This window comes from Pan troglodytes, chromosome 5 (genome assembly GCF_028858775.2).
Source record: "Pan troglodytes isolate AG18354 chromosome 5, NHGRI_mPanTro3-v2.0_pri, whole genome shotgun sequence".
Taxonomy (NCBI): Eukaryota; Metazoa; Chordata; class Mammalia; order Primates; family Hominidae; genus Pan; species Pan troglodytes.
Window position 1 is genome coordinate 71,950,064 of NC_072403.2, and position 27,051 is coordinate 71,977,114.

General features: G+C 34.9%; 1 long non-coding RNA gene across 1 annotated transcript in view; it reads right to left on the reverse strand.

Moving 5' to 3' along the window:
• The window catches only part of LOC134810312 (uncharacterized), a 52,196-nt gene extending 25,770 nt beyond the window's left edge, over window positions 1-26,426 (reverse strand). Inside the window, exons 1-2 of the long non-coding RNA XR_010158056.1 lie at window positions 26,241-26,426; window positions 23,259-23,350 (exon numbers count right to left, since the gene is read on the reverse strand). This is a non-coding gene — a long non-coding RNA (uncharacterized LOC134810312). The remainder of the gene's footprint in view (window positions 1-23,258; window positions 23,351-26,240) is intronic.
• Window positions 26,427-27,051: the final 625 nt, after the last annotated feature.

Here is a 27,051-nt window from a genome sequence, read left to right on the forward strand (position 1 = left end):
TTTGGATGGAGAAGTGCTAACTAATTTAGCAGAATTTATGATGCATGCCTGTGGAGGAGGATACTAGTAGAAGAGAGCCAGCTTATTCCACAAAACTGCTAAAAGGCCAAACTCCTATACAGGCTGCAAGGAGCAGGATTAAAACTGTGGATACTAGTTGAAGCTTATGTTCAGGGCAAGTAAATTCCCCTTCCTCACCTTGTGCAGCCATATATTCCCCACTCTCCCTTAAAAGAGATTAGATATTTATCCCCTCTACTCTGCCATAGTTTTGGCAGTGGTTCTTATTCTCCACCCTCCAAACTCCTGTCAGATTGTGCCTTCTACACAGCTCGAAGATCTAGGCTGCGGTCATACTTCCTCCTTCTCAGGCCTGCAGTTGGTAATGGCTTCTCAGCCATCATTAGTCTCCTGATGCTTCCCTTGCCAATGTCCAAACATCTATAAATTATCTTTTCATTAAACTCTGTTTAAGCCCTTTGATTATAAATGTATTTGTCTCCGTCTGGGACCACGATTGATACATCAGAGAACAGACAAAATCTTCAAAAAACTGTAATTGAATAATATCCTCAGGGAGAAAACAGAAGGTTATTCTTGTCCAAACAACAACAACAACAACAACAACAACAACCACCCAAAAAAAAACCTCCCCCCCCCCAAAAAAAAAACAGTATCAGGAAGAACACAAAGTACAGAAAATATTGTAAAGGTTAGGACAAAATATAAAAATATAGAAAATCAATGAAATAATTTAAGGGACTAAGATACTAGTACTGCTGTACCATGCCACAAAGGCTTATGGGAATCCAGCAGAGTGAAAGATAAAGGAAAAACACTAAGTGCATGCTATGGTCTAAATATTTTTGTCTTCCCAAATTCATATGTTGAAATTCTAACGCCCAAGTTGATGGTATTAGGATGTGACATGTTTGAGAGGTGGTTAGGTCACGGAGGCAGATTCCTCATGAATAAGATTAGTGCCTTTAGAGGAAAAGTCTGAGAGAGACCATTCACCTTCTCCACCACATAAGGACACTATGAGAAGGCGTCATCTATGAACCAGGAATTTTGCCCTTACCAATGACTGAATCAGCTGGTTCCTAGATGATGTACTTCCTAGCCTTCAGAACTGTGACAATTCATTTTCTGTTATTTATAAGTTACCCAGTTCATAGTATTTTGTTATAGCAGCCAAAATGAAGTAATATTGTACAACTTTGTGAAATTTCAGGAGCCTAAAAATAGAGAAGAAACCTTAAAAGTTTCCTGAGAAATGAAGAGAAATTAAAAGATATCATATACAAATAAATATCTGAAAGTTATTAGATATTTCATAGGAACACAGGATGCTAGAAATCAATGGAGCCATGCCTTCAAAATTCTGAGGGAAATGGTTCACGTTTTGTGTATAAATTTGTGTAAAATTAAGTTTGAGGGTAGAACAGATATACATAAAGATGTGGCAAGATTGTCACTTTCCAGGCAACCTTGATTCAAAAACCTAATATATACTATGTTCCAGCATTTTATATCAGACAAATGAAACAAAATAAGTAACAGAAAATAAGACATTCAATAACCATTTGGCCAAACATAGAAGAATAGCAAAGTGAAGTTTCATTGCTAGGAGCCATAAAGTAAATCTCATGAAGAGTTAAAAAAAGATAAGCATAATAAAATTATGCAAATAATAAACAAGGACATTATTTACTGGGCAGAAGGTGGTGAGGTTATAAGAAAAGGAAAGCTCACTGTAGTATAATACTTGGCTGTGCCAAACATCAGCATATGCCATTTATAATGGTTTATACTTTGCCCGTTGCTTTTCAAACAATGGACCTAATTTTGGGGATGATCAAGCAAAACAATCAGGGTTGATGTAAGATAGGTAAATCCTCATTCTTCGTAACAAAAAGTCAGTGATAATTTTGGAAATGAATACATAAAAACAGTAAAACACACTTTTTACTTGGAAGTATGAATATTGAAATATAGAAGAAACTCCTGAAAATATATAGGTAATTACCTTTGAAATAAAGTAGGATTTGGAGAGGATGAGTATGTCTCTCTCTAATTTTCTAATAAAATTACAGATGACTTTGATATAAAATCCAGTGCAAAAATGCAACAAACACAATAGTTGTATGAACACAAACACAAGAATAGGCAATATGTGACTAGAAGAACCACACTGGCGAAGAAAAAATTCTGGGTGTTGCCAACCAACAACTACACTAAATGGATTGTAGCACCTTTAGCATCTGGTGGCAACCTTGGTGGTGTTTGAAGTACACTGAGAGCCACACAGGTGTTTTTCATGTAACTATAAGTAAATTCATTTCAAACAACAACATAGGCCTTATGTCTTCGGACACACAAAGCACAAGTTCCACAAGGTCACATGGCACCCCTGTATTTTCAATTCTGCTTTTTCTGATGCTCTAAAAAACAATAAATGTTTTATTCAAACTGCATCTATGTAGCTTCTCAGTCATGGCATCACTGGCCATGTTTATCTGAGACTAAACGTCATCATGGTTTACGTTCTCTCTGTCCTAATAGAGAATTACTCTTGGTGAGAACATCAAGCATGCTCTGCCTGTATCACATTGCTCTTGGATGTGTTATGAATGAGTCTGAGGCCCATTCTGAGGGCACAATGTTCTGTCCATATGCATTAAGAGTAAATGCTTCAGTTACTGGGAGAAGTTCATATGTTCCATTATTTTAAGCTGCAAAGTGTGGGATTTTTTACTGACCTATTTTGAAAGTATGCTTACTCAATAAAAATTGCTAGTGATTTTGCAGTGTTCTTCAAATCATAAGGCATAAAGCTAGATGTTTTTAATTGCACTTTAGCATCTTGTAAGGAAATGCTCTCAAGCCTCAGGCAAATGGTAAGCTGTTGACATTCCCTTTGGAAAAACTTCATTTGATTATAGTAGTATTTCTCTTCTCCTAAATATTAAAATAAAGCAAGCTGAAGTTTCTAAGCTTTATAGAAACTATCACAGAGAGTTTTGTCTTTCCTTTTTAACATATTGGACAAAAACTGAGCTTAATGTATAAAAGGCTACTTTCAGCAAAGCTGCTCATGTGCTATTCCAAAAGAAGTTGGTCTCTCCTTGGAAAGGATCCTAGAAAACTGAATTGGAGGCAGATTTTTTGGCTACCTTCGCACATGAATTTCTTCAGAGTAGTGGCAGAAATCAATGGTTTCCTTAAATAAAGCACTCCAGGGACAGAAGAAATCATAGCCTGGCTCAGTTCCTGGAATTTGTGTTTTTGCTTGTATGATCATTCCTTAGCAAGTACTTTCAAAGTCAAATCCCTTTTTCTACATTTATAATCAAAAGGAATAAGAACCTAAACTCAGATATAAAATTCTGATGCTTAAAGTAATTCTCATCCTGGTGTTATCAAATCTTCATTTTCTAGTCTCTGATCTATGGCAGCTGAACTTATGCCAGATTAACAAAACCAGCAGTAAACCACTCAATTTCTGAGCTTATTAAAATTATTCCATATTTTAGTGTATGTGAATGCATCTCTGCATGAGTTTTATGAGTTCTTTATAAGCCGTTAGGTCTTCTTTTTTTTTTTTTCTTTTCCTCTGGTTTGTTTTGTCTTCCTTATTTTAACTCATTTATTCACACTTAATTCATTCATTTATTCATTAGGCAAAACTTTATAAATACTTAATATTTATCACTCACCATAGCTAAGTGCTAAGAAATTGGAGGTTTAACTTTATTTCTGCATCTTTATTTTGAACTTTTTTGAGACATTAGTGGTACATCTTAGTAAAATTTTCTAAGTTCCATCCAGGCACTTGGGTAAAGTTTCCAAATATTACTCAGCTTAATATGGCTGTCCTTAGGTAAAAGACAATGATACATAACAAAAAATAATCAATGTTGATAACCTAATAATAATCTTATTAGCTAACATTTATTAAGTGATACTAAATGGTTTCACCTATTTTAGCTTTTCTGATCCTCAGTAAACCCAGGAAAACTGAGAAGTTGTGGGACTTGACCCAAATTGCACAGCAAGTGATGGTGGTAGTAGAACTCTGGTTGTCCAACTCAAGAACTCATTCTTTTCAAGACAACATTGTATGGTACTGCAATAATAATGACATAATGTTGACTGAACCATTACTTCATGGTCCTGGACACAGTGGTATGATAATTAGAGCTTTTATACATTACAATGAAAAGCTATACACATATATTTGTAATTTTAAAATGCTCAAGAGTAAAAACAATTACAAACATTTATTGAGCACTTTCTGTATGCAAGGCATATGTAGTACCTTATACTATATGCACAATTACCCTCTGCAGCAGGTATTATTATTACCTGCATTTAACAAATGAGATATTTCAGGTTCTGAGTTCTTTGGTAACAGGTACAGGGGTTTACAATGGGTAGCAGTGCTAGAATTTGCTTTTAATTTGCTTGTTTCCAGAAACTTGTTTTAATTGGTATGCTTTACTTCCTCTCTTAAAAAAAAAAAGTGAAAACCATTTATACCTTATCAAAATAGGCCATTTAGATACATATTGTTGGTGGTGAATTAGATTGCATTGAATAAGGACAAGTTTCTGACAATTATAAAGCAGCGATATTCAGGAAGAATTTTTTTTATTTAGTTGCATACTAGTTATTATTTCAGGAATAATATTTTAAAAATCTAGTTTTTAAACTCTAGCAAATAATGCATATTTTTACCTGTAAGGGTTGGCTTTTTTTTTTTTTTTTTTTTTGACAGCATCTCACTGTGTTGCCCAGGCTGGAGTGCAGTGGCACAATCTTGGCTCACTGCAACCTCGGCCTCCTGGGTTCAAGCGATTCTTCTGCCTCAGCCTCCCAAGTAGCTGGCACTACAGGTGTACACCACCAAGCCTGGCTAATTGTTTTGTATCTTTAGTGGAGATGGGTTTCACCATATAGGCCAGGCTAGTCTTGAACTCCAGACCTCAAGGGATCCACCTGCATTGGCCTCCCAAAATGCTGGGATTACAGGCATGAGCCACTGCGCCTGGCCTACGGTCTTGCTATTAATATTATTCAAATTAAAATATTTATAACACAACAATGTTTTTCAAAAATGTTTTCATATGATTGTTTAGATTCCAGAGTGGTGACATAGGAGAAATTTTAGGGGAGACAGGGAAACCACAGGGTGGGGCCAATAGTTCCCTACCCAACTCTTCCTATTATCTCCAATCCAGGTCTCAAACACAAGAGGCTATCCTTTAATTATTTCATACTGTAGCTATCTACATAACACCTTGTTTAAAAAAAAAAAACTCTCTGCAAATTTGTGGTATGGCTATTTAGTTCTTCATGATTGAGTACGCTTGATACATATTAAAGTATGTATCTTAAGAAGCTTCAGAGTAATACTTTGGAAAATCATAACCTTTTTATTTTCTAATAACCAGGTCTATGCTATTTCTTATAGGTCAGAAAGCACTAAAGTGAGTTTTTTCTTGCCTTTAAGTCTAAAGGAGTCTTTCCTGTGTTCTGCCCTCTGTGTGTTCGAATGAGAAAACCAGGCAAAATAGGTCTATTTCACCAGAGACCGGTGTGATCAGATCACATTAATATCTACGTGATTACCTGCACCATCTATGCCTTGGCACTGTGATAAAATCACAGGGAGAGAGAAGGAAACTCTCATTGACTGAAATTGATTTTCTGTTATCTCATCAGAATAGGGGCTAGAAATGTAAATTAAGTTGAGATATAGAAAATAAAATTATATGTCTTGCATACCTGAGTTATTGGCAGAGATTCCTGTATGCTGCAATTGGAATATATGACTATAATTGAGGGAAGGTTCTGTCCCATAGAAAAAAAAGAGTAAGTTTCACCAGAGTCATGCTCCTCCACTCTATTCCCGACTTTGGTTTCAAGTTAGATTTATATTGTGATTTGATCACACAGTCCCTGAGAAAAGGTGAGGTATGCTGTGGTATTAAGGATGCTTTGTGAACAGTGGTTAATGGTCACCAGGTTTCTGCTTCCAGAAATGTCTGGAGTAGTGTGGGGGTGCCAGGGTGTCAGCTGAACTGGAAAAATGCAAGATCAAATAGAACAGCCCTGACTCTGACTACAATTTAAATATTCGCTATGGCTCCCATCTGAGTTCCTCAAAATTTCATCCTGGCTAGTTCCCCACAAATCCTCTCTATAGACAATTATAAGTAGCTATATTAGTCCATTCTCATGCTGCTAATAAAGAGATACCCAAGACTGGGTAATTTATAAAGGAAAAAAGTTTAATTGACTCACAGTTTAGCATGGCTATCACGAGAATAGCATGAGGGAAACCACCTCCATGATTCAATTACCTCCCATGGGGTTCCCTCCACCAAATGAGAATTATGGGAACTACAATTTAAGATGAGATTTGGGTGAGGACACAGCCAAATCATATCATTCTATCCCGGGGCCCTCCCAAATCTCATGTCCTCACATTTCAAAACTCAATTATGCCTTTCCAACAGTCCCTCAAAGTCTTAGCTCATTCCAGCATTAACCTAAAAGTCCAAATCCAAAGTCTCATCTGAGACAAGGCAAGTTGCTTCTGCCTATAAGCCTATAAAATCAAAAGAAAGTTAGTTACTTCCTAGATAAAATGGCGGTAAAGGGACTGGGTAAATACACTTGCTCCAACTGGGAGAAATTGGTCAACCAGAACAAAGTCCAAAATCCAACAGGGCAGTCATTAAACCTTAAAGTTCTGAAATGATCTCCTTTGAAGCCATGTCTCACATCTGAGTCACACTGATGCAAGAGGTGAGCTCCCACAGCCTTGGGCAGCACTGCCCCTGTGGCTTTGCAGGGTACAGCAACCCCTCCTGGCTGCTTTCAGGGGCTGGTGTTGAATGTCTGTGGCTTTTCCAGGCACACAGTGCATGTTGTTGGTGGATCTACCATTCTGGGGTCTGGAGGACAGTGTCTTTCTTCTCACAGCTCCACTAGGCAGTGCACAAGTGGGGATTCTGTGTGGGGTCTTTGACCCCACATTTCCCTTCTGCACTGCCCTAGCAGAGGTTCTCCATGAGGGCTCTGCCCCTGAAGCAAACTTCTGCCTAGACATCCAGGCATTTCCATACCTGGCGGAGGTATGAAAGATTTCACACCTAGATTTCATACCTCTGAAATCTAGGCAGAGCTCCCCAAACCTCAGTTCTCGACTTCTGTGCATCCACAGGCTCAACACTATGTGGAAACTGCCAAGACCTGGGGCTTACACCCTCTGAAGCCACAGCCAGAACTGTACCTTGTGACTTTGAGCCACCGCTACAGTGGCTGGAATGCAAGGCACCAATTCCCTAGGCTGCACATAGCCAGGGGAGCCTGGGCCTGGCCTATGAACCATATTTTCCTCTTAGGTCTCTGGGCCTGTGTTGGGAGGACCTGCCGTGAAGGTCTTTGACATGCCCTGGAGATATTTTCCCCATTGTCTTGGTGATTAGCATTCAGCTCCTTGTTACTTATGCAAATTTCTGTAGCAGGCCTGAATTTCTCCCCAGAAAATGGGTTTTGGTTTTCCATTAACTTCTGTGCATCCACAGGCTCAACACCACATGGAAACTGCCAAGATTTGGAGCTTACACCCTCTGAAGCCACAGCTAGAGCTGTATTTTGTGACTTTGGGCATCAAAGGCTGCATCATCAGGCTGCAAATTTTTCAAACTTTTATGCCCTGCTTCCTCTTGAATGCCTTGCCACTTAGAAATTTCTTCTGCCAGATACCCTAAATCATCTCTCTCATGTTCAAAGTTCCACAGATCTCTTGGGTAGGGACAAAATGCTGCCAGTCTCCTTGATAAAGCATAGCAAGAATCACCTTTATTCCCGTTCCCAATAAGTTCTTCATCTCCATCTGAGACCACCTCAGCCTGGACTTCCTTGTCCATTTCACCATCAGCATTTTGGTCAAAGCTATTCAACAAGTCTCTAGGAAGTTCCAAACTTTCCCACATTTTTCTTTCTTCTTCTGAACCCTCCAAACTATTTCACCCTCTCCCTGTTACTCAGCTTCAAAGTCGCTTCCAAATTTTCAGGTATCTTTACAGCAGCACCTCACTCTCTGTGGTACCAACATACTGTATTAGTCCATTCTCACACTGCTAATAAAGACATACCTGAGACTGGGTATTTATAAATGAAAGAGGTTTAATTAACTCACAGTTCAGCATGGCTGGGGAGGCCACAAGAAACTTAAAATCATGGTGGGAGGGGAAGTAAACATGTCCTTCTTCACATGGCAGCAGGAAGGAGAAGAACGAAAGCAGTGCAAAAGGGGAAGCCCCTTAAAAAAACCCTCAGATCTCATGAGAACTTAATATCATAAAAATAGCTTGGAAGAAACTGTCCCTGTGATTCAATCACCTCCTACTGGCTCCCTCTCATGAACGTGGGGATTATGAGACCTACAATTCAAGATAAGATTTGGGTGGGGACAAAGCCAAATCATATCAGTGGCTATGGTTGAAGGGGAGGGCAATTTAGGATGATGTCATTTCTCATTAGTATAACTCTTAAATTCTCAAGCAGAAATAAATGTTAATTTTGTCTTTCATATCTAGGGAATTTTTTTTAATTAAATACATTCTTCTAGTAAGGTCAGGCTGACAAGTAACAATTTATCTTTGGCTCATGAATCATTTAAAGATAATCCACTTCCTAAATGCTAAACACAATCAGTATGCTATTTACTCTTCTAAAAAATCAAAATGCACAGATTAAGAGCTTGCTCTTTTTCTCTTTCTCAAAACTAGGATACAAAAATAAAAATAATTACCAATCTTTTGTAATAACTTGGAAACTGCTGATTAGTGTTTTCAAATATTTCAGGGAGGGAGGGAAGAAGAGAGAGAGCGCATTTTTTTGTTTGGGGTGTGTGTGTGTGTGTGTGTGTGTGTGTGTGTGTGTGTGTGTGTGTGTAGATCAGTGGTTCTCAAACAGGGATTGTGATTTTTGCCCTCTCCATCCTCCCCATCAAGAAACATTTCACAACAACTGGAACGATTTTGGCTCCTCCCAACTGAGGGAAGGGGTAGAATCCAGAGTTGCAGCTAAACATCCTACAATACAAAGGACAGCACCTTACAACAAATAATTATCTAGCCCCAATGTCAATAGTGCTGATCTAGATGATTGACAGATAGATAGATAGATAGATAGATAATAGATAGATAGATAGACAGATAGATAGATAGACGACAGACAGATAGACTTTTTTTTTTCCTAATAAAGACATTTAAAGGGTGCCCATTGAAGGGAAGACTTCATGTTACTCGAAACATATTACCTTCTTTGTTTTGAGAACAGTCACTCAATTGCCCCATTCCATTAGGCAAATAAGTGTGGGGCATCTGTGCAGTGCTGAAAGGGATACAGAAACGCCAAGGGCCTATCCCTCTTGGAATATGGATAAGCATGTATGTTCTACTTTGTAGCAAGAAATAAGGCAATGGTGGACAAGGGTTGTTAGGTCATATTGCTATTTTAAATCTGCTGAGGACCTTCGTACCTTACAACCTTATGGTATTTGGTCAATTGGAATGGCTGGGATGCCTCAGGGAGGAAACATGGAACTTTCTGTTGTGAAGCCTCAATAGGTTGAGTACAAAAATATTTTCTTAGTGTTATCTTTGAATCCTCTTTTGCTTTTTTTATTAGAAGAGTCTCAGAAGTAATCTTCACATGATTATTATTATCACATTAGTGTAATAGACCCTATTAATACATTTGGTCTTAATTGTTCTTAGAACGATGGAGTGAGAGGTTAATTATTATGAGCATAATGTCTATGTTAATCTTGTGCTACCACTTGGTTTAATATTCCTGTCACCTTACAAGTGTATCTGAGAGTATTCATTACTTTCATTTGTAGTGTAGATTTTTCCTTCAGAATAATAATGTGCATAATAAATAGTTCATTTTATGTAGATAACATTTTATAAGTGTCTTTTAAAATGTAATACATGTCTATTAGGACTATAGGCATATAAAATACTTTCTTTTTTATTTTTTGGTTTTTCTTTTAGATAATTTTGTTTTGAAAATGTTGAATGCCTGTTTTGTAAATATTTAATTCATTTATTCATTCATTCAATCAATCACTCAGTAAGGATTTACTGATTTTTCTGCAAAGCATTTTGTTAGATCTTGAGAATATAAAAAAGAATAAGCGAAGTTTTCACTCTCAAAGTACTCAGATTTTAATTTTAGAGTATTTTCTCTTCATGGATTAACAATTATTGATATGAAAACTGATTGCAAAGGAAGTCAATTCAATTGTATAACCACTTTCATTTCAAGTAAGATGTCACATGCTATACAGATTAATTTGAAACCATCAAACCTAGACCATTAAGCAATTTAATTTCCTAGTTGTAAAATCAATGTCCATTTCAAATTCAGCCAGCTAAACATTTTAACTATAAGTTTAGTATATTCAAATTGAAATATACACAATGTTTCTAATTAGTTCTAATTACTGACAGACATGTAGTAGGTAGTGTTTCCTAACATTATAGAATCGTCATGCCTCTTGAGGTGATATAATACCAACAGAGGAATCGCTTTCCTTTCACAGGTATGTTAAGAAACCAAATTCTTGGCCAAAGCAGGCGGATCACAAGGTCAAGAGTTCCAGACCAGCCTAGCTAACATGGTGAAACCCTGACTCTATTAAGAATACAAAAATTAGCCAGGCGTGGTGGCGTGTGCCTGTAATCCCAGCTACTCAGGAGGCGGAGGCAGGAGAATTGCTTGAACTCGGGGAAGGCAGAGGTTGCAGTGAGCCGAGATCATGCCACTGCACTCCAGCCTGGACGACAGAGCAAGACTCCATCATGAGGGAAAAAAAAATTCTTTAGAGTTGCCAATGAGATCACCAATGGCAAGCTTTATATAATTCTGAATGGGTCACGTTACTTAAGTTGCTTGTATATAAACTTAATATGAACACAATCACTTTTGATTATTTTAAATGCTAACATTTCTTGGAAGAAAATGTTTATTTTAGCACTTAACCTTTCATTTTGCATTCCCTTTTAAATGCTATCCTAAAATTTTCAACCATTTGAATAAAATTAAGTTTCCATTTTAGTGAGAAAGTTCTTCAATAATTAACATAACATATTCTTCAACTATAAAATATTATGATATAAAGTTTGACTCAAAAGTTGAGTTAATGATTTTATCTATTTAAAATAACCACAGTAGTGATAACTCAGCTAAATCAACCCCCGTTTTCATATTTTTGACAGTTTACGACCTACATAAAATATGCACACAAATATAAAACATCCAGTAAACTTCATAGGCATCTGTTTAAAAACAGAAAATATTTTAAGATATTTGAGAGAGGAGGACTCATTTAAAACACTGATATTTTATTATCAATATTTTATTCAATACCTATGATGTACCAGATTTTTACCCAGGTTATTGTGAGCATGCAAATAATTTCATGCAACTCTGGAGAAAAAAATATTTGTGACTAAGTCTAAGTAGTTAGACAGCCTAGCGACCCTACTGAAACAGAACTTCTGATTTTTATGGCTGCACCAAACTGCATCTGCTTTATTTCACTGCAAACCCTGCGTGTTTTTAAGACAACAGATGTGGCTCACTCTAAGATTGCATTTCTTCCCGTGCTAATTTTCTCTCCTCTCCAACACCTGCCCACCGTTGAATCTGAAATCAAGTTTCATCCCTGCCTTTCATTCATTATTTAATATTTATTTATTAATCAACAAGTTATGCCCCAGTTACACGCTAGGTGCCAGGTGTGTATTCAACCGGGAAGAAGACAGAGAAATCCCTGAACACATGAAGCTTACAGTCTGGTTAGGAATATAGAAAATCAATGAGTAAAACAAGTAAATATAAAATGAAAGTAGGTGCTATAACAGATAACTTGAGAGGAAAAATTTTAGACAGAACAGTTAAGGAGGATTTACCTCTAGAGATGACTTTTAACCTAAAATTTGAAGAAGGAGGAGGAGGCCACACGGAACCAATGTGGGAACAGAAGAGAAAACTACTGAAAACGACACATTATTCCAGTTGGAAGAAGCAGTGAGATTAAGGGCTCTGGGGTAAAAAGCATTTCAGAGAGTCCTAGAAGTAATGGAATGTCAAAGTGAATGCAGCGTGTGAGAGGGAGGAAGTCAGGTATTGGGTGAGGTCGAGGAACACAGGCAGGAACACAACCATGCAGGGTCTTGTTGGCAATGACAAGAAGTCTGGATTTTATTTTCAGAGTACAAGTAAGCCAATGAAGAACCTTCAAACAGGGAAGTGATTTGACGTAATATGTTTTTTTAAAAAACACCCTGGCCATAGTGGCTACAACGTTGAGAAGCAGGCAAGAGAGAACTGCCAGAGCCCAAATAAAAAAATGATGGAAGCAGCCAGGTGTGGTGGCTCACGCCTGTAATCCCAGCACTTTGGGAGGCCAAAACGGGAGGATCACCCAAGGTCGGGAGTTTGAGACCAGACTGGCCCACATGGCATAACCCCGTCTCTACTAAAAATCCAAAATTAGCCGGGTGTGGTGGTGTCTGCCTGTAATCCCAGCTACTTGAGAGGCTGAGGCAGGAGAATCGCTTGAACCTGGGAGTCGGAAGTTGCAGTTAGCTGAGATCACGCCATTGCACTCCAGCCTGGGCAACAAGAGTAAAACTCCATCCCAGAAAAAAAAAAAAAAAAAAAAAAAAGGAAGCTTTGACCAGAATGGTTTCAGAGGTGACAGAGAAAAAATAAGTAGATGTAAGACGAAATGTTGAAAAGGACTTTCTGAAAAGGCTTGAATATAAAGAGCGAACTGATGAGTAAAAAATGACTTTCATTATATAGGTAGACAATAGTGTTATTTGCTGAGACAGAAAAGGCCATGGAGGGATGTGTGAATGGGGAAGGAAGGAAGGAATGGAAAGTAGAGAAGCGATGTTAGGAGTAGGAGACCAGGAATTGTATTTTGGATATGTTAAATTTAAGATACAGATGAGGCATACAAGAGAAAATATTAGGTAGGTGTTTAGATAGATGAGTCTAGAATTCATAAGAAAGTTCCATGCTGGAACAGGCATAAAAAGAGAAAAAATAATTGGTCACCGAGATAGGAGAAACACCAACAACTTACTCTTTTTGAAGCAGACATAGAAAATTACTTCAAGATGATAGAGTGTATTCACTAAAATGCTTAGTACAATGGAGACAGAAAATTGGCTTTGTCAACATGAAGGTCGTATAGAGTGACCATTGTCTCACACTGCTTAGAATAGTTTCTGTTTGTACATGTTGTCCCAGAGTCATAACTAACAACACTTTTTTATTTTTAAATATTTATCAGTTTGAATGATAAAATTCTCTACTCACAGGTGACAGTAACAAAAGCTGTGTCAGTTGTGGGAACATGGATACCAGATTGGATAGGACTGAATAGTAAAGAACAAGTAACAAAATCAAAATCTCATGTGTGGCAAACTTTTGACATGTTGACTTTGAAGAGGAACAGAATCAAAGTAATATAAGATCTCGAGAGGTGCTGTGTTGCAGCTGAGAAATTTTAAAGCCTTTTTTTTCTTTTTTTTGGAAATGGTTCAGCAGAGAGAAAAAGATGGATAATACAAGAAAATAAAGGTGATCCTGAAGAAGAGAAGTCCTTGAAAATGTGAAAAAGGGTGGAGTCTAGCGGTTGGCAAAGGGGTTGGCTTTGGACAGAATTGGGTCAAGTCCTCCCAGTGGCAAGAGGGATAAACTATTTCTCTTAAACCCTGTCCTTCAGATATGTGACCATTCTGTTCTAAACTTCTTCTATAAGCAACTTATCATGCCATGATTATCCACAGTTTTCAAATGGAAGTCTCCAGCTATGCTGAACTCTGACTTTTTAAGAATTATTCTGTTTCTGGTAATTACAGAATCACTATTTCTAGTTATTTTTTAGTCAATTATATATGAGAACCATTTTGCATAATATTATTGCATTGTTTCAAATGATATGAAAATCTTGCAAAGCCTTTTCTAAAAAAAAACTAGATCATTGTTTCTCAGCTTTTTGTCTATCAAGTGAAAAATAACTAGATCAATTTTTCTTTTAGCTTAAATTTGGGCAAATTTCATTAGCACTGTGTTTTATTGCAGTTAGCATGATAATTAGTCATTAATGGTTAGTTCCCTTAAAAAATAAATACATCTGACAGGATTATCTAGGAATTTACATTTCAGTGGTTCCTAGAAGTATTCTGCTAGAGAATCTGTGGATATGGACTTAATGTATTCATTTTTATTGACATGCAGTGATCAATGAGGCTTTAACAATTAAAGCAACCTACAAGGTCATAACAGAGAGTACACCAAAGCAGCAGGTAACCAACAACTATAGAGAATGTCAACCTGGGGAGAGACTGATGTATATAAGCTAAATGATATACAGACTGCATTATTCCATGTAGGCTCTAGTCAATTAACTGTGAAGACCCTTTTGGAAGTGTTCCATACTTCCTAATTAGAATGCTTTGAAACTTAACTTTCCTATTGTTGTATTGATTTAACTTGAAGCTTGCTACCTTCAATATGCTCTCATTATATATTTAAAAAGGCCATATAACAAAAAGATATTTGAGTATCCTTTTTGAGAAGATTTGATGTAAACAAAAATATATTAGGTATTGTAACCCTGATAATATACAACTGAAGGAAGCAAATATAGGCTTGACTTTTGATTCTGAAGTCATCTAAATGAACATAGAATGAGAAAGCACATGAAAGCAACTATTATGTATACTTCAGAATTCCTTTTCACAAAATAACTTTTCATTAATAGAAAAAACTTAAGTAACACTTAATGAAGTAGGATATGTTCTTTTCAAACTGAAAGGAATTTGATAGTATTTGTAAAATGACTTGAATTAAGTATTAATTTTCTGAAATAATGATTATTCTAAATGTTTCTCAAAAGTGAGTTTACCTCCCATAACACAACTGACTTTCAACCTTTGAATTTTCTGACATCTATTGATTCAGTAAACTAATTACACTGTGGTGATCTACAAGAAACATTTTAAAGACTTAAATTCAAAGTATTATGTATCTAGCATTTCAAAATGCACTCAACTGGATCATAATACAAGTTAATGAGAATTAAAATTTATCATTCAACAATTGCCTTCAATATTGCAAGTTTCTCTTAATAAGATAACCATAATCTTTATTTTTATATTTACACTGAAATATCTCACAGGAAGGTTTTCTAAAAATGTGGTTAATATAACCTTGTTTTATTTTTTAGCAAGGATATTTTTTCATCTCTGTTTTCTTATATGAAATACTAAAATTATAAACTATCCACTTTCAGTTTGTTTTCAAAATGTTTGTATTAGCATAGGAGACAGTTGACCTCTTGGCAAAGATAAGAGAAAAATGAGGCAAGCTAGAATTACAGCTGAGTCAAGTGAATCATATGCAGCAGAAAGATTTAAGTAGAAATTTTAACTGTAGGTCATTTATACTAGAACCTCTCTTATCAGGTTAGAGTAAAAAATATCATCAAAAACAAGACGTATTTCAGGTAAAATTAAAGGACACGAGTAATCAGTGGATACCTGTTGAAGCCTATACTATGATATGCTAATCTTTGTTTCCATAAGTTGTTGAGCATCTAAGGGGCATACATTTGTATGGCTCAGTAAATGTCACTAAATTGCCATTATCCAGTTCTTACTAAAAGCATGCATTTGGCAGAAATAAGCCAATTATACTTTATGATATTGTCTATTTCTAGCCTATATTATTATCTTGTTTTAAAAAGTGCTTTCAAAATATATTTTGAAATTATTTTTGCTGAAAGAATAAGACTCAGGCCTTTGACTTGTGTATACTTTGAATTTTTATATCCCAGATATATGATAAAATGCCTGGGTAAAATAGCTTCCCAGTAATTCCACATAAATGCAGCTGCTATGTGCTTCTTTTGGTAACATCTGCCCTTTTTGATCAAAATCCAACCAAAAATATTCTCAAAACTCTTGAGGTCCAGACGACTTATAGACTGACATCAGCTACATAATTTCAGCTGAACTTCCATAGAATAATAACAAATATCTTTTTCAAGAGAAAAAAACCCCAAAACTCTGATGTTAAATGGATGTATCAAGTAAAACCAAAATTACTCTATGCTCCTCTGATTTGACTAACAGTATTAATAATAGCAGTATATTTTGTTAGATTAATTTCAGTAATTTTATAATAGGTAATATGTTTTCAAGTAAAATGATGGGAAATGTCCTACTTTTTAAATTATTTTGTGTTTAAAAATAGCCCCTAAAAGGTGATTGGTAACCAATTTATCAGAGCACTGGAATAAATTGAATTAAAAATTACAGGCCAGGTGCAGTGGCTCAGGCCTGTCTGTAATCCCAGAACTTTGGGAGGCCAAGGCAGGTGGATCAGTTGAGGTCAGGAGTTCGAGACCAGGCTGGCCAACATGGTGAAACTCTATCTCTACTAAAAATACAAAAATTAGCTGGGCATGGTGGCATGCACCTGTAATCCCAGCTACTCGGGAGGCTGAGGAAGGAGAATCGCTTAAATCACAGAGATGGATGTTGCAGTGAGCCGAGGTAGCATCACTGCACTCCAGCCTGGGTGATGGAGCAGGATTCTTTCTTGAGACACTGTCTCAAAGAAAAACTTAAACATGGTTAATTTCTATTCTAATTAACTGGCCTATGTAGGTTACATTTTAAGATCCTCTTTTCCCACGTTAAATGATGAAATTTCACTCCTACTCTATCTTTTGTGTTAAAGGAATATATACCACTTGGAAAGGAAGAGAAAAATAGGTTTATGATACAGGAACAATTCCTTGGATGAATAATTATCATTTAAAATGAAAATCAATTGTTCATTTTTTATTTTGTTCAAGTTAAAGTAAAATCAGTATTCCATGGTCATGTTTTTCTTGACACTACTGACAGGGGTTAATTAAAGGATTAATGGGATAATGTACACATTTCATTAGAAACAAATTTTTTATTTTTTGGAAAGTGGTTAAATAGCTAATTTTTGTTTGTTTGGTTCCACTTCACTGATTTTCCAGCACTCTGAGCCAAAGTGTTCCTGCTCTAATCGACACATGTCCTGTTCTTGGTTTCATTCTTAATGTCTTCCAAATGAAGTGCAAAACTTGGATGCTTACTCTAGTGATAATGTTTCCATTGTCTTTGTTCCAATTGTTACTAAAATTTGTGGTTTCTTTCAGACTGCTCTGTGTTTTGAATGCACAATTTGCTGCATTTTTATAATATTTTCTACCACTCAAACACATAAGAAGGTATATGATGTGATGATGAAACAGTTTTTCATTCCTAGGCATTATGCGCCAGTACACTGGGTGAATCCTGGAGTAGTTTAATAGATAGTAGAAAGAAGCAATTATTTAAAACATGTAATCTGACATGCTATGCATTTTGATGAAGTTATAATTATTTAATAGATAAATAGCATATATATCAGTACATATTTTGTAAGCAATGCAATAAACCACTAAAAACCAAGATTAAAAGAAATATGAGCACTTTGGTTCAAATTCAACTACTAAGTGTTATAAATTGTGTTTACTGATTTTTTGTTTTTATCCTAAAGGTAGACAGTTATATTTTCCCTTATAGAAATAATTCTCATCTTGTTTATTCCACATTGTTTTAGCTGATGTACTCTTCCTCGTGGGTGCAAAGCTAGAAAACCTTTTCCAGCTTCCCTTGTCATGAAGTGTCTCCATGTGACTAATCTCTAGCCAACAGAATGCAGAAAGGGGTGGGATTTGCCACTTCTAGTCCTGCCCCATTAAACCTTTCACCAGTCCTTCACCATGCTGACTGGTGGAGAATTCATTTTCTCAGCAGAATATACATGGAACACTTCAACTATATAATTTGAGTAAGGTAAAATAAAGGAACTTTTCACAAAGATGTGGTCAGAGAGTAGAAAAGCCACAAAGGATTGTACAGAATGCCAGGACCACAACATAGTTACTCTGACACTATCTCTACATCTAAAGACTAGAGGAAAAGAGGAGTTATCAGAACAGAGTAGAAGGCCATTTGCCAGGAGCAAAGACTTTGACTTTAGGGAGAGAACCAACCCATGGGACACAACACAAGGTCAAAGGAATACACATTCAGGCTTTACCCTCCTGCCTCCCTATTTTTTTGATATGAAGAAAGAATCTGTTCTAGACCTTTCTCCTTGGCTTGAAGGTGGCTGTCTTCTGTTTTCGTGGTGTCTATCTTCTGTATGGGTCTCTCTCTATGCCCAAATTTTCTCTTTTTATAAAAACACCAATTATATTTTGTTAAGGCCCACCCTGATGAATTCATTTTAATGTGATTACCTCTGTAATGACTCTGTAGCTAAATAAGCACACATTCTGAGCTGCTGAGGGTTAACACTTCAATGCATAAATTTTGTGAAAACCCAATTTAATCCATAAAAGAGCCCACTAATTTAATCCACACAAGTAAATCTCAGAGGACCAGCGCAGAAAGAAACGGGAAATGAGCTGTAGAGCGGATCTGGGGAAGCCCAGACATTGAGAGTCTATTGGGTACTGTAGATTAGCCTACCCTATTAAGGACAGTGAGTAATCCTTTGATTATTTATCTGATCTCTTACTTAAATATCCTCCAGTAAGACTCTATTGCATACGATGTAGTTCACAGTTCTTACTGTGGCATTTGATGACCTATACAACCTGACTACCACTGCATTTTCATACCCGATTATCATTCCTTCCTACCTAAATGATCTCAAATTATTACCTTCCTCTCTTCTTTTGATACCAGTACTTAATTAAGGAACACCCTTCTCCTATTATCATCTAACAAATTAATATAATGACATTCAGGCTTTGTATCTGGTTCTATATCACTTGAGAAAATATCTGCCAGTGTGTGGATTTCATTGGTACATGTCAGTCTTCTAAAGTGTCATGTCATTTACTGTTTATATAAATCATATGCCCTTTTTCAAAATGCTTTGTAATTTATTGCATGTCTAATGCAATGATTTATTGTATCCAATGCATGTGGATGACTGTACATAAACATAGCTGGTAAATTATTGTCTCAAGGATAATTAAAGATGTTCTCATTTGTTCTAGGTTATTTGGCTTTGCAGAGTTTGTAGAATAGGAACCACCTGCTGCCAAAGGGCCAAACCAATAACTTCTCCAGGAGACAGTTTTAGAACTGACAGAGTGTTTGTGAATTACTTACAAATTAAGATATTGACTCAAATTAGGACATTGTTGTCTTAAATCTAAGACAAGAAATAAAGTAATTTTTTAAAATTAATGGCAGTATTTTTAATTGGTAGATACTTAGAAAAATCTAAAATCCCATAGTTTAGGAGGTCAGAAAAGCCTAACTTAACTCTCTTTTAATCCCAAATTCTACCCTTCTTCAAGGACAAGGTAGAATTTAAGCGGTGACTTTAAATGGAAAAAGGCCCATAATACACTTGTTATTAAAGGCAAACTCAATTATTATGTTAATATAATTATATTTTAGTATATAATTATAATGTAATATATATTATAGTGTAATATATGCAATGATTATAAGTAGTATATAGTATATTAATAACTTAATACAATACACATGCATAATTATAACTATACCAACAGACATGAATAAACTATAACATCAGACTCTCATATTTGTGCTTTACAGAAAATACATGTGCCACTATCTTCAGCTTCTCAGCAGCACCTTCTACCTTAATGTTCTACCTGGTGGTGTTCAACAGTGGAGTGACAAATGCTCACCCATTTGCATTTTGCTTCATGACATACTCTATGCTATTTTTCTGCCTTCTAACTTTACTGCTTTGTCCCATTTTGACTGTCCCTTTCATTAAAATATGAGCACCAGCTATAGTTAATTTGTCACTAAAATAATTTTTAGTATGTGTGATTTTAGTATCTTTATTATGCCAAACTGTATTTCACCTGATTTTAAGCACTCCATATTTTCCTTCCCGCTTTTGTTATTTTAAGCAATCACACATTTCTTTTTCACAACGGCCATCCTGCTCTGCAGAACAGCTTGTCTTTCCTTGTTCTCAAAAATAATGAGCCAGGTTACTTTTTCATAGAGCATATTTGTTTCGCTTTTTCTGAGATAGATCATCATGGGCCTAGCACAATTTTGCTGTCCTTTTTCTTCCCAGTTCTATAAGAGTACGTAAGGCAAGATCTTTCTCCTATATTCATATTCAAGAAGAAAGCCATATTTCAACAATAACAAAATAAAAGAGGGTAAAACTGGGGGTGAATTGTGTGCACACCATTTACTTTTACTTAGAAGAATATGTAAATGGTCAAAAAATTTTAGCTGCAACATTCATGAATTGTGTTCAACTCATAATTTGTGTTTTTGACTTTTTTTCCCCAGGACTATATTTTAAAGATACTGAAAAATAAAATTAATGGAGCTTCACTTTTGTACTTTATAGATGATAATCATGGACAAAATATATTTCTATAAATTTTTTATTACTTCAAACAAACCAAAAACCTGAGAAGAAATATTTCTGAGTTTAGATTATTTAGATCAGATATAGACAGGATATCAACTAATTTTTGATAAAAATAAGAAGCAATGGTGTATGTAAATTGAAACAAAATTATAGTCATATAACATAAAAGAAAGTGATTTTTTGGTTAAGTATTCTTAAAAGTGACATTTTGTAATAAGGATAGTGAAAAATATGTATTCTTGGGATTTAAAAAATCTTGAACATCTAATGTTTCTTTTAAAGAAGACTAGTGTTTTGTTACTTTAAAAATACAGACTGTCCATGTTTAGTAGAAACAATGATCAGGTCAAGGGGCAGGAGATCTGGGTTCTAATCTTGCTCCCTTACTGACTAGCAATGTGATAGAGAAAGTTGTCCAGCTTCTATGAGTCTCAGCTTTCAAATATGCAAAATGACTGCTATGGGCTGAATTGTGTTTCACTCAAAATTCATATGTTGATGCCCTAGCCATCAGTACCTGAGAATGTGACTATATTTGGAAACAGGGTCTTCAAAGAAGTAATAAGCTAAAATGAGGTCATTAGGGTAGGCTTTAATCCAATGTGTCTGGTGATCTTATTACAAGAGGAAATTAGGAGATAGACACATACAAAGGGGAGATGATATGAAGACACAGAGAGAATACAGCCATCTACAAGCAAAAGGAGACCTCAGAAGAAATCAAACCTGTTGTCATTTTGATCTCAGAATTGTGAGACTAAATTGCAATTGTGAGATTAAATTGCCTGTAGAATAGTGAGAAAATTAATTTCTGTTGTTTGAGCCACCTTGTCTGCCACTTTGTTATGGCAGCCCAGCATCCTAGTAAAATAGGCATTATAAGTTTTATGATGATTAGATGTAGTTATGTGTGTGTAAAGCATATGGCACATGTTAATTGTTTAGTGTGTGTTAATTAATATTGTTGTTTCTTCTGCTAGTATTTTTACTGGACACATCATTTATAACTCTTATCTTTACCTGATCTTGAACATACAGCAGTTCTTTCCTGGTGGGGGAAAACAGGAATTCAATTCATATTACATTTCTCTAGCATGGTTCATGGGGCCTGTAGCGTCACACTTACAGATTTTGGAGTGAAAGCAGCCTTGAGATTGTGTCATTTTCTAGTTATGTCATTATCTGTACTTAATCTCCCTGTCTCTCAGTTTTGCATCTGAAAAGTGTAGATAATTATAATTGTTTATAGGAATACATTCATATATGTAATACAATTAGTACTTGATATAAATTCCTGTTGAAGAAACTATAATTATGATTTTTTAAAAATGTATTTTTTTACTCTTTTTCAACCATGCCTGAGGCCGGAACAGCTTCTGTGGGTTTTCCCTCTGTCTCTTCATGATACCAATCTGTCATTTTGCTTTATTCAGGAGCCCATCTATGTCCTTCATGATTTGATTCTTACTGCCACCCAAGGCTCATGCACTTGCTTCCCTACAGATGATGGTCATCCCTGCCCAGGGAAATTATTACCTCGACTGAGATGGCATTTTCCAAAGTGTACTGCCCCCAGCATTTGTTATTTAGGAGATTAAAATGATGAAGAAAGATATTAAATGTGTGTCTGTGTCATGGCACTTTTAAGTATAGTGACACTAAGCATTAAGAAAAAAAAGAAAAAAATATGATTTATTAAATAGCATCTCAGAGTTCTTAAAATGTTCATGTTCATTTTGAGTATTCTGGGTGGGAAGTAGATGTGATGTAGGCTTTCCTCAATTTATTTGATGATACATTATTTTTTGGTCAATCATTTGTAAGAATCTGTATTCTAGATAACAGAATTTGGGTAGTTCTGGCCTAAGGAAGATAGAACTTCCTTAAAACCTCTCATTTAACTTTTTTCCCAGTCTCTGTTTAGGACTTCTTCTTCTTCTTCTTCTTCTTTTTCCCCTTTTTATTGGCTTTAAACAGACGTTTCCTTTTACTAAATAATCTATTGCCAGAAAATAATTTAATCTACATACCAGCTTATGGCTGTGGTATGTGTTTTCAGCATCACTCAAAGAAATAAAAAAGGTGGAGGGAGGTAAGGCAGATAACAGAAAAGCATTACATCTATATTAAAAATTAAAATTTACTAAAAATCAAATGAGAAAGAGGAAAAGTTTACTTAGATTGGCAAACTGATTTATTTCAGATGTTCATGAGCATTTGGGGATAGGGTCACCTTCAAACATAGCTTTTGAAAATATTAATAATATATCTTAATTACTCAATCTGGATTGTGGTGGGCCATTTTAATTTCCTTCTTTATGCTTTTCTGGAAGTGCCACATTTTCTACACTGAATATAATTTACTTTGTTCATCAAAAGAAATTACCAGTTTAGTTGATTTGTTACAACAGCCATATGAGAAAAATATGAGGCTTTTATGGATCTTTTGTAAATCTCCTTATGAGAGTTCATTGATAATGTAATCCCTATAATATTCTTTTCTCAGTACATTTTTTAGAATATATAGAAAAGCTTGACAAACATTAATTCATACACATGCACATGTTAATACTAATCAGTATAACCTCAATTTTGAAATGACAAGGACAATATTATGAAGAATAGCCCTTGCTACTTAATGAGATTAAGTGGAAAAGAAATAATTATCTTACCTGATAAGCAGTGTATACTTTTGCCCGTTGTCCACTCTAACAGTAGTATTAATGCTTTTAAATTTTGCTTCACCAGGACAGTAAAAGTGGTACTGTTTGGGGAAAAAAGTTTGTCCTCAGTTTTTCAGCATGAAATTAATACCGTATATTTGCACTGGACTTTATAATTTATCAATATATTTTACATCACTTTGGAGAGACATGAAGTTTGAAACTTAAAGAGAAGTGATAACTGAAGGTTTACAACTGATATGTCCTAGATTTAATACATACAAATATATGAGTATTATATAGATATAAATACACATGCATACATGTGTACACATACATGTCTAGATTCTTTTCCAGTATTCTGAGGAACATGGTTGAGAAAAGCAACATCCTCTACTAGCAGAAAGCAAGTATTTTAGGAATTTTCCTTACATAACAGCAATTGAGCAAGGCAAAGAATGGTTAATAAAATCTAGAGGGCAATATTAATGTCCCAGGAAGGCAAACTTCAAGATTGTGAAAACTGACCATTCATTCCAAGTTTTTTGAGATGTCAGGGTGTCTGGGTTCATTTGTAGAATTACTGCTAATGGCAACTAAGTTATGATCTAGAGAGGAAAAATCATGTCTATATCAGGTATGATTAACCAAGTATCCCCAGGAAATACATGGATGTGCTATAGTGGCTTATTAAGCTTCTTAGCAAGCATGTGCCTACATGTATATGGATTATATTGTGTCTATTCTTTCCCAGAGAGGGGCTTTAATATTTTTATTGTATCTAAAAGTGATCTATAACCCACATGTGTTAAGAAACTCACTTGCATTGTGTTTCATAACTTGTGCCCCTAGCTGTATTTAAGTTGATATACCCAAATCCTCTCACATATAGTCCAAAGATAAAGATAATGCTATATATTTTAACTTTTTATGATATTTGGCCATTGCAAAAGACTCCTTTCCTTTATAAGATTATTTATTGTCAGTTGACTTTAAAAACTCCAATAAGAAGCATTAGGAGGAATTATTGGAGACTTGTAGGATTGTAGGTGAAAATATTTTATGAAATAATGTATTATTAAGACTAATGGATAGCCACTACTTTCCCTATCAAATGGGAAAAAAATTAATTCACAATAGGTTAAACGAAGATATTTAGGAACCATAAAACTAACTAGTGAATAGAGGTATAGAATTTCTTTCCCTTTTGTTTTATGAAAAAGAAAGGATATATACTTACAAGTCTACAATAATTACTATTATTTACTTAATTGTAATAATTTGCCAATCTCCATCTTAAGAAAATTTAAGATCATTTACATTTCAGCTAGATGATCAGAGTTCAAATCCCAGCTCTGTTACTTGGAAGTTTTGAGACTTCACATGTGCTTTGTGCTAAAATCTACTCACTTGTAAAATGGGGTAATACAAATTTTTGTGTGATTTAAATTGGTAAATGAATGAATATTGTGAAGTAAATATTATAAATGGGCAAATAAGTCAATCAAAGTAGAACACACAGAATTATACCTGGGACATAATTATATATGAAGGCTATGAAGGCTAGCTTTTTTTTCCTTTTTTTTTTGGCTCTATCTCCCAGGCTGGAGTGCCATGGTGCTATATGTATACATATTATATTACTTCAGAAACATGAGCATTCAAAGAAAATCAAACTAAGGGAATTTGCCTATTTAAATAATAAGGTATAACTCATCCTTTCATGGAAATTCACAACATGTACACTTAAATCACATCATAAAAGAAATGGTAGCCCAAATGCTGTTATTATGTTTCATATATTAGAATTATATAAGTTAATTACCTTATTGTGCTGAGTTATTGCAATGATGATTGGGATGAGTTCCCTAAACCAGGTATTCAGAGCAGGGATATGAGAAAATTTGTTAAGGTAGAATGATGTTGGGAAAAGAGCATGCACTTTCAAATGAAGTTGGTTTCAAAATGTTATTAGCTGCATAACCTTGGACTTTTGAAAGGTTCTTCTTATAACACTTACCAAGTGCAAAGTCAGCAATCTCAAACTTTTTGATCTCACAGTCTCTTTGCATTCTTAACATTTATTGAGAACCCCAAGGAGTTTTTGTTAACTCAGTTGTGTCTATCAATATTTACATTGCTAAAAATTACAACACACATTTTTAAAATACAATAATACATAATAAAATGATACATTAGCGATTAGAGCAAGGATATAATTGCATGTCATGTAGCCTCTGGAAAACTCTACTATACACTTATGAGAGTAAAAGTGAATAAGGCAAATAACACCCCTTGCCTACAGAAAACTTACAAACAGGTTTTCTCTTGAGGATCCTCTAAAAATATCTTGGGATTCCCTAGGGTTTCCCAGACTCTACCTGCCCTTAAGGTTATAAAAATGGTAACAATTATTATCATTGAGAAAGTAAGAAATTGGGAAACTGGTCAATAAAGAAGTAGAAGAAAAGTTGAAAATAAGGAGAAAAAAAGACAATGAATGTTAATTCAAATCATGTACCATTTGAAATATTAATATCTAAATATATATAAACTGATCTATCAGTATGAATGTAAATTTTTCTCTGTATAGTATATGAGCTTCTTAACAACACTCTCTTGCCTTCTGAATGATATTCTAATTAGGTATATTTTCCAGAAAAAATAGAGACCTTTTGAGCAAAATACTCTGACAATTATATTTTTTAAATTTATAAATATGTGATTAATGAAATCCAGTTAGCTTATTTTTTGAATAAGTTGTTAACCACTTTATATTATTATTAAATCAGTTTTTTTGCTTAAAAATACTTGGTTGTTGTTGGTTCATATATACGTAGAAAGAAATTATAAAAGTAGAAGAAGAGACATCCTGGTGGTGAGTATAATATATAGAGTTAAGTTTAAATTTTATTTTGAAAATAACCAATGAAGCACATAATTAGAACAACTTTGTAATTTTTTAAAAATTAAATGAACTGAATAACTTACCTTTAAAGTACCATTTTCAATAAACAATTGAATAAAAAATCCATCTACTAAATTTGAGTCTTGCTTGACATACAGCAGAAGTCCATAGGAGCTGAAGGTCTGAAATTCTAGGGAGATGTTATTTTGTGGATTTAAAGCCACATTCTGAAATTCTAGATAAGAATCTCCATAATAACGAACACAACTGAAATCTGTGGAGTCAGAAAGAAAATACAATTTAGGTTGAAATAAATATTCAATACCTAGGTTTCACATTATTAACATAGCACATGTTTTCTCTAATGGCTCATACGTCTCTTTCCTGCCTCTTTCAAGCCCAGGCACTTCTTTCCTTTGGAATAGTCATAGCAGTTTTGTCATGATTTCTTTGTATTTGATGGCTTCATGATAAAATCTCATTGTAAGGCAAGGAAATCAAGATGATTACTCTTCAACACTGCTTTTACTTAGATTTTATGTTACAGGTTAACAGAAAAGGGCGCATTTTCTAAATATGTACTTATTTCTTCTTTATATAAGATATTGATACAAATTATGATTAATATTGTTAATAATTTAATTTGGGAGGTTTGTGAGGGAATGCTAGAGATTATTGAGAGGCATAGAAATTGTTAACCTTTTGTATTAACACTAAATTATATGAGTTTCTTAACAACTCTCACCTTCTGAATGATATTCTAATTAGCTGTAGATTTTCAGAAAAAAATGAAGACACTTTGAGCAAAATACTCCACAGTTAAATTTCTTAAATTTATAAATATGTGATTAATAAAACCAAGTTAGCTTATTTTTGAATAAGTTGTTAACTACT